The following is a 9,895-nucleotide window of genomic DNA, read 5'->3' on the forward strand; positions in this document are numbered from 1 at the left end:
ACAGTGGGGGGAGAGGTCAGCATTGAACTTATGACGTTGGGAAGGGGATATATGAGCTCTGTGCAGAATTTTTAACTGAACTGCCTTCACCTTGTTACAGATACTCAAGGTCCTTGCATTATCCCACGCCTCATCCCACTCCTCATCTGTAATCTCCACGCCAAGTTCTCCTTCCCATTTACCCTTCAGGTGTAAAGTTCCAGTAGTAGCGCATTCCTTAAGCAATCTGTAAAAGAAACCTATGGAGTGGCCTATTTGAAGTGAGAAGAGATATCGCTCTATGCATGAATTGCTTTGGTCAGTAAGAATTGTTGTATCTTTTTTAATGAAATCTCTTAGTTGAAGGTATCGGAAAAAATCCTGTTTAGGAATATCATACTTTACACTTAACTGACCAAATGACATCAATGTGTTTCCAACAAGTACATCACCTAGCCTGGAGATCCCTTTGGTACCACACACACTCTTAAAACAGATGTGTTAATATCAACACAAGTTGTGTCAATTCCCAACACACTAATGTGTCTATATAGGGACCACACATATTGTGTTACTTTTAACACACCTACTGTGTTAAAAAGATTTTCACACAGTAATTGTGTCAAATATAACACAATATGTGTGGTCCCTATATAGACACATTAGTGTGTTAATAAATGTTCATAATAATTTGCATTTAAATGAGCACACCCAATGTAGAAAAATGTTAATTTATTTTACAATCATGAGAATAAAGATATTTCCATACAATCGATACATTTCATACAATACAATCAATCAATCAATCGTTTTTAAGGATAAACATTTCATACAATACAATCAATAATTTCATACAATACAATCAATCGTTTTTAAGAATATAACATTTCATACAATCAATCAATAGTTTTTAAGGATATAACATTTCATACAATACAATCAATCAATAGTTTTTAAGAATATAACATTTCATACAATACAATCAATCAATAGTTTTTAAAAATATAATATTTCATACAATACAATCAATAAATAGTTTTTAAGAATATAACATTTATTTAAAAACTTACACAATTTTGTACCTGGGATTTAAGTAAACTCTATCTCCCCTAAAACTTGACGTCAATGGTCTGACATCTGCGAGGTCTTTAATGCTCACCAGTTCAAACATATCTTTTTTTTCCACCACATAAGCATAGTAATGATTGTCAAAAAACTGAACTGATAAAATTTGGACAAACATAAATAACTCTTTGTCACATTCTGGAAGGATGTGAATTATTTCACCAAACTGGCATTCACCTCTTAAATCATATTTAAGGGGGACTACACTGCCTGTTCTATATGTCTGACCGAACACACTAACTGTGTGTGCAACATGAACCGTGCTTAAAATGTCAAGATTTTCATCCTTTTTATGCAGTTTTTCAAGGAGCAGCTCACTGAGTCCTAAAGAGCCTACAATGACAGGAAAAGCATTTGGAACTGATATTTCTCTCTCAAGTGGCTTCCCAAATTTCCAGCTGTACATACTCTGTACTTGGTTCTTGTAAGCCAGTGTTTTGGATATGTTTTTAAAGTTACAGACTACATGAGCCTGACGTTTCATTGGACAGTGTTTACTTTCAAACCTCATGCACCATAACTTAACAAGCGGTCCAAACATTACAATCATTCTACCATAGTTAATCATGAAATGGTGCTTAGGGATAAGTCGCCTGTCTGGGTAGAGTGTCTTAAACATGTTGTGATGGTCTATAACCAACTGTTTCAAAAACACACCTAGTCCGTTTGTGACTACAGGTGCAAATATTATACTGCATATTTCTCTCAGAAGAAGGAACAGTTTCCAATGTGAACTCTGCCTACTTACTAGGTCTCCTATCATTAGTGGCAAAAAGAGTAAGAGACACCACATTTGGCTGGCTGTTTGCCTGACAGCATTTTCATTTGTTCTAAGATTCAAAATCACAGATGGCTTGTTCTTTTCATTCATGTAACCATAATCAAAGCTTGATATTCTATCGTTTAGCTGCTCCAATGTAAACAGATTATCTTCATATATTAACTGTCGCAGCAACAGCTTTACTTCCAAAGGAGCAACACCTTCTAATACATCATGCATTATGTCTACACAAACACCCTCTGTTACACTCCAAATACCCACAAAGGGAATGACACGCAAGGTTGTCAGCTGTCAAAAGGCAAATGGTACCATAAAGCAAATGCGTTTGACCTTTGATGTCAACTGCAATACCATGACTTTCCAGATATTTAATGTCGTCTAACAATGGCTGTAGTATTTTTGTAAACCCATAGGTTTCTTTGTCTATAGAGTTAAAAAGGAGACACAAATGAATGTTTGCCAGAGATGAGTTGTACTCTGCAGGCAAGTTCCTCAAGGAAAAATACACAGCTCCCATTTTGTGTATTTTGGTTTTAGAACCTAACGGATTAGTGGTCTCTACATCGTCAAAATAAAGTTGTATCTGTAATGCATCTGGATATCTACTGTACAGAGGATGAGTAGCAAACTGTGCACCATCGCTATAGTCTCGCATTTTACCATCTATACTTTTATTAGACTCCATGTAAAGGCTCTGCATTTTCTCGCTGCTAAAAAGAAATCTGATGGTGTCAATAATAGGAATGTACTGACATGTGTCTGAGATCAGCACCTGTGTCATTTGTCCATTTTTTCTGGCAGTATCTGCCCTATGCCCTAAGAATATGTCTGTTGGTTTCACAAGACACTTTTTATCAGAGAAGTATTTGGTCATTTTATAGGGAGTGTCAACATCTTCAAACATTTTCCTCCCATTTTCCAATTCTTGCATCAAAGTTTTAAAAGCATCGTCATCATGAGGTAAAGAATGGGCATCTATAAAGGAGAGCATTTTCTCTTCAACAATGTCTATAGTTCGGTCTAGGACTTCTTTGGCACATGTAACACTCCTCTGCACATCAGTGAGGGTTGTATTAGGGGAAGAATACATTTGGGCTACAAATGCAGATGCGCAATCATTAAGAGTTGCAGAATCCGCTGTTCTGAGATCTACTGTGGCTTCTTCTGGAATTGGTTCATTATCAATTTCATCATCATTCAACATATTACAACATTCCAAGTGTCCTGGGACATAATCAATTTGTTCATTTGATATAATTTTTGAATGGTCTTTCTTAAGGTGTTTTAAATAGGAGTTTAGATTGTGATATGTTCTTTGGCAGTTGTTCTGGCAACATACAATTTGAAAGTTTTGGGAATCTGATAAAGCATGAAAAGTTCTTAGATGGCGGATAAGCTTCCTGGCTTCTCCTCCAATGACGCGCTTGCACCTTGGGCACACATACATGGCTAATCTATGATATAGCCTGGAGCTTGGAGATAAGCTCAATAACTTTAGATCTTTTGTTTACAGAAATTGGTAATTCATAAATATGCTCCAGGAAGGAGAAGACAGACTGCAGTTGGACAGGGTACTTTAGATTGTAAACCCAATACATTTTGAAGAGCTTGTCAATTGCACAGGTCAGCCCTTCATCTCCAAGTGGCACAGCAATCTGGTCACTTTTGGCGACGATCAGATACTGCTGGGCAGCTCCACTTGGGTGTCCAATGCACACGATGCTTGGCTGGTGGCCCATGGATGGATCAGGATTATCAAGCAATGTTGAAATGCTCGTTCCAGGCTGTAACACAAAACGTTTGAATTACTACATTAGTAAACCAGCATGGGGAGGAGACCACAACACAACATCAGGAGGTTCAGTGAACAGTGATGCAACCAAAAAGTCATAAGACAAACATACTTGCACAAAGTCCATGAGGTAAGAAATGGCTGATTTTACACTGCAGCGACTCCATCCAGCCCCTCGTCCTGATGCCGTTGGAGGAAGAAGGTGCGTGAGCACCTGAAGTGCTTTGAAGCAAAGCATGTCTACATGAAAATATTAGAATCCAAATTAGAGATCTACCCTTACACAAGATTAAGTCATCTTGAACGATTAAACTGGCTTCAGTAATTATCCATTGCATAAAAGTTATAAGTGCATTCCCCCCCCTATCTTCCTGAATGCGACCCAACATACCATCAGTGTTGTTCCCGGTGGTTGAAGGATTTTCCAGATCCTCAGACATCTCCAACGCAGCAACCTTCATCAGCTTAGGGATGATGTTTGTCTCCCATTTGCGAAGGAAAAGATCAGCCTTCCCCTCGAACTGTTTATCGAAGTCTAAATCTAACTGAAATGTACAAAGATAAATATTCAATACAATTTGTTCATTTGAATTTACAGGGTATATTACTGATGTATTGGGGGGGGCTTCAAAGGACAGATACACTGTAGCTAAAAAAGAAATAATAGTGTTAAGAGTTTGCTTACCAGGTGTGGCATGTCAACGAAACGTGGATACTGATTAAATATCTCAGCCAATGATGGAGATTGTGTTGTGATCCATATTCTTCTGTGAGTGTAGGTCCGGTCCATAGCACGCTTTATTGTTGAGAGGTTCTCAGGTGAGGGCTTCATTCTCTTTGCCAGGGTTACCCACTCACTCACATCCTCGTCTGTGTTTGCCATAGACGAGGTCAAAGTCAGAGATACAGTGCCACAGGTTTTGCCACAGGTTTTGTTCTTCCGGCGATATCTTCTCTGGCTTTCTTCCATGTCCCTTCTCAGGTTTCGAAGTTTCATTTCAATGAAACCGCTGTGAGAGGCTGGATCATAGTAGTGTTCCTTTTCATGGGTTGAAGTGAGAGAGTGGACATGAGGCATACAATAGCAACAAAACAAAGGCCCTCATTTCTGGAACCATTAACATTTGGTACATTAGTAAAATGTGGGGTGGGAAGGTAAACATATTTTTGTTTTCACTTACATATCCTTCATTGTGTTCCTGGATTTTGACCCTCAATTTAGGAAACGCGGTGACAACATTCTTGGCCAGACGCACCTTGTCATCACTAGATGGGTAACTAATAAATAACAGACAGCATCAACCAAACCATTTCTAAAGTCCACCTGACATTTTTTGTGGTAAATTGGAAAAAACACAGCTGGCATGAATATCGTATAGAAGGCACTGATAATATTTCCCTTTATATCATATCTCATTTTTCACAGAAGTGGTTTTTAGAGGTTTTTGCACCTAAACTCTTCAATTAGTAACATGTATTGCCATCAGCTATACTCACACTTCACATGTAGACTAAAATACACATTTTAAGTATGATATAAGAACAAATTTCACTCCACTGTCAATACTTTGAATCTCACACTCTGACAGTGTCAACTTACAATCCTCGTCTCTCCACAAGATTGCTGACAGCAACCCTCACAAGAAGCATCCTGTTTTTGGTGGATATCGTGCCAGATTTCTCGTATTCTGTTATTATGTTTGGAGCTTTTGATTTAATTAGCACTTTTAGTGCCTCCAATCCACTGTCGTCCAGCCTGCCCATGGGCTCATAGGCAGAATGCGTCTGTCTTGGCAGGGGAGGAGGCTGGAGAAAAACACAAACAAAAGCAAAAGTGTATGAGCCATTGGTGCATTTTAAAATCCCTAAACAAACATTTAAAACACAGGACTGCACAATTACTTGAAAAGTTAGAAACAACAACTATTCAACCAAATCGTATTCAAAGTTTTCTTATCATACAGCCTTACCGAACATATCAGTTCAATTTCTTCCTCCGCTAGCCCAGATACAGATACATTTACGATCTCCGCTAGCCCAGAACCAGACCGGAAAAATAACTGAAATTTATCAAGCTCATTGATGTCTGATGACTGATCTGTATCAATAAATTCATTAAAGTCTGCATTATACTTCAGAAATCGATCTATATAAACTTCAGAAGGTAGGCCATCTTGCATTCTTCCTTCATCAAGTAAGTCCTTTGCATTGTTTAGATGGTAAACTCTCTTACAGATCTCTCTGCCGTCTAAGTATATAGACGCCAGTATTTTTTTTAAGATAGCCTCCATTTGCTGATGAAGAGAAGAAAAACAAGGTTTTAGTCATTATTCACTACAATAAAAAAAACAGACACCCACTTCTACCATTGCCATTGTTTTGCTAGCTAATCAAGCCATGTAGCACGGGTCAAAAAGTAAGATTAGAAATATAGATAGTGCCGTATTTGAGTAATGAAATCTTACCGAACTGTGTTTTATTTGATCCCCTTATTTGATCCGTCACTCTGTTGTAGAACTGAACAGAAAAAGAAATTTAAACAGGTCAGGAACAGACAATACAATGACCAATACTCGAGCTATGCATTCAAGTTCACAGGAGAATGCTCCCGATTCCATTGTGCCTTGCCCATCGTGCCTTAGGGGAGACTAACAAAGTAAACTTAAAAGGCATTTCACAACAAATTATCGTATAGTAGGCACTGATTAAATTTCACAGCGATAATATGTAATGCTGGTGTGCCATGAGATTATTTTCAGAGAATACATATATTGTGCTTCGAGAGAAAAAGGTTTGGGGAAAACTGATTTACACCACTGGCGCTGCTCTAGGTTATACAAAATGGCGCAAACTAGCCAACACCGCATGGAAAATAGCTAGCTCTAAAGCTATGACCAAAGAGTATCTATGATATGTGCTTAAAAGAGCCTTCGACATTAGAAAACGATAGATGTTACTAGCCAGGTTTTTACTATCTCTAACTCTCCATGTTTTCAATAGCGAATAAAAAAAATGCTCACCAATTTTACAGATTAAATTATCCAGGTTGTCTAGCTAGCTAACTTCAACCGTTAACGTTACCTTAGCTAGCTACTAACAGGTAGCTTACATAAGCTAACGACGTTCGCTACGAACTGAAGGTTGTCAGCATAGACATATAGAATTCATATTATTGTTAGTAACTCTATATGTCTATGCTGACAACCTTCAGTTCATAGCTAATTACTAATAATTCTATATGTCTATGGTTGTCAGTACAAGCTAGCTAGTAAATGTTAGCTACACTTACATAACTACCACCATTCAGCACACCAGCACACCAGCACGACACAACGAGCCTCTCATCGTCAAATACAATGCCAGGGTATTAAGCTTTTTATTTTTGCGAACTCAAGTAAAGTACAAAGACATTAGACATTACCTTTAGTCTTCTGCTTCTTCTGCTTTAGTCTTCTGCTGTCGAGTGTCGCGTCAGTGTTAAAACTCCGTGGTTACCAGTGCATCTTTCAAAAAAGAATGTTCTATTTGGGCGCGCAAAAATGTTGAACTTGAAGTAGTGATGTGATTGGTCAATGTTTTGACACATGTTGTGTGCGTCCACTCATTAGATCAAACAACACACAATTTGTAGAAAACAACACAATATGTGTCTATTCGGTAATAACACACACATTGTGTCAGCTAACAACACATTTGTTTTAAGAGTGCAGGGACATAATACACACTGGGACAAACACACACACACACAGCGACGTAACATTTTGTTACAACGTTACCAGGCGGAACTCTTGTAGCCAAGCTCTTTTAAAGTGCCTTGTAGGAATGGGATCCACAGGGACGGGACAGAAGACTATCTGCGCTTGGTTATCGTCATCTGTGAAGGACACTGATTGAATCGGCCTGGGATGACTGAAATGTCACTTGAGAACTTCCACTGGTGGAGTTGGTCTTGTAGTCGGAGCCTGATATAGGTATATAGGTGTAGTGGCTGATTTTTTAAGAAGTGAAAACTCTTCTTTTCAGATCTGGATTAAACTCTTTGTTCTTGGTGTTCAGGAAAGATCCTTGAAAAACAAAAAAAGGGTTATTTTCCAGTATAATACCAACAGCTAAATATTCATGGATAGTTCCCCTTATTCACCTCTTAATACATTTCAGACATCAGTATGTTTGCCATACTTGATACACATTTAAACATAGAGTGCACATTACCTAATTCATTTTAATAGTGTAAATCATTTTAAGAAGTGTAGTCAGTTTGTCAGACTATCATGGTGGTTATACTGATTCTTGGTTTTCAGCAGAGAGTATTGAGTTCCAGTGTATCTACTGCAATGTTACTGTACTGCTGTTGTTGTTTTTTTAGCCGTCACTACATAACTAGGATGCTATGTAGTTTTGTGATTCCCGCCGGTGATGAAGTTTGAAAAGGTGAGTTTTGAGGGACTGTTTAAAAAGTGTTATGTTGGGAGCCTGACGGATGTGGATGTGGAGGTCGTTCCAGAGGGAGGGAGCAGCAGCAGAGAAAGCCCTGTCACCCCAGGTCCGGTGCTTTAGTGCTTTGAAGGTGGTGAGCAGTATTTTGTAGGTGATCCTGTGTTTGACCGGGACTTTGCATGTGATAATGGTAAAGTCACCAGACACTTTAATGATTTGCTTACCAAAAAAAAACGATTCTCAATCTTACCAATCTTGTCCCCTGTGAATCAAAAGGGATTTGTCACTATCCACCCCAGAATTGGTTAAAATGCTGGAAATTGCATTTAAAAAATGCAAAATTTTCGGGGGGAGGACCCCCAGACCCCCCATCTAAACGCCATCAACCTACGCGCTCATTATGTCCCCATCAATGTCAACACCATTGTTACGCCCTTGGATATAGAGGTGTAGTGGCTGATTTTTGAAGAAGTGAAAACTCCTCTTTTCAGATCTGAATGAAACTCTTTGTTCTTGGTGTTCAGGAAAATCCTTGAAAAACAAAAAAAGGGTTATTTTCCAGTATAATACCAACAGCTAAATATTCATGGATAGTTCCCCTGATTCACCTCTTAATACATTTCAGACATCAGTATGTTTGCCATACTTGATACACATTTAAAGATAGAGTGCACGTTACCTAATTCATTTCAATAGTGTAAATCATTTTAAGAAGTGTAGTCAGTTTGTCAGACTATCATGGTGGTTATACTGACTCTTGATTTTCAGCAGAGAGTATTGAGTTCCAGTGTATCTACTGCAATGTTACTGTACTGCTGTTGTTGTTTTTTTAGCCGTCACTACATAACTAGGATGCTATGTAGTTTTGTGATTCCCGCCGGTGATGAAGAATTCTGTACATTTAGACCAATCAGATTAATTTGTTTGTATTTGAATTTCTAACTGATAACTGATGATTCGTTAATCTCTGCCCGCGAAATCGCGGAGCGAGCTGTCAGTTGAAGTCTGCACTCTGAGGAGAAATGTAGCAAGTTTGTCTGTTGTTCCAGTGAGGTGACTGCTTTAAGTGGAGACCAGCTGTGCTTTGGTGTACATAGACCCACAGAAAGCCAAACCTCAACTGAATAGCTAATGATATATATTTTACTACAAATCGTTTTTATTTCTAGTTTATTGTGAAGTGATAATTGCGGTCACCTAGTGAGTTACAAAGTGAAGCTGACTAGCCGGAGCTAATGGCTCTCGTTAGATTAGCTCTGCTCCGCCAGCAAGAGGAATCAGTCGGTTAATCTCCTGTGAATTTGTGGGAAACGACCCGTTTGTAGCTGGTCCCACCGGAGGACCTCTGCTACTAACGGAGCCAGCTCATCTCACCGTCGTTAGCTGAATAGCAGGTTGTGGCTGACATCGTTATCTGATCCGTTCTCCACTGAACTGGCGGCAGCGAGCGCGGAGGTAAGGTGAGCTGCAAGAGAATGTTCCCACCCTGGCTCGTGAGTAACTTTAACGTCTACTGACACCGGTACATACACTGGGAATCATTCTGATGGATATTGTTATGAACTGTATGCATATTTTAAGACTTGTTTGATCTATTTTGTTTCTTTACTGATGATTATTAACTTATGATTCGTCAATACATTTGATATTCTGGGTGTATTGGCCACAATATTATTTAAGAGTGCTAGTTCAATTATAGCCAGTGAGTATTTTTTATTTAAACTGACACCCTCGGTATGAGCTCCGGTGATTAGCCTGCCGGTGGACGTGCATTGCAGCCG

This window comes from Sprattus sprattus, assembly GCF_963457725.1.
Source record: "Sprattus sprattus genome assembly, contig: SUPER_1_unloc_1, whole genome shotgun sequence".
Taxonomy (NCBI): domain Eukaryota; kingdom Metazoa; phylum Chordata; class Actinopteri; order Clupeiformes; family Clupeidae; genus Sprattus; species Sprattus sprattus.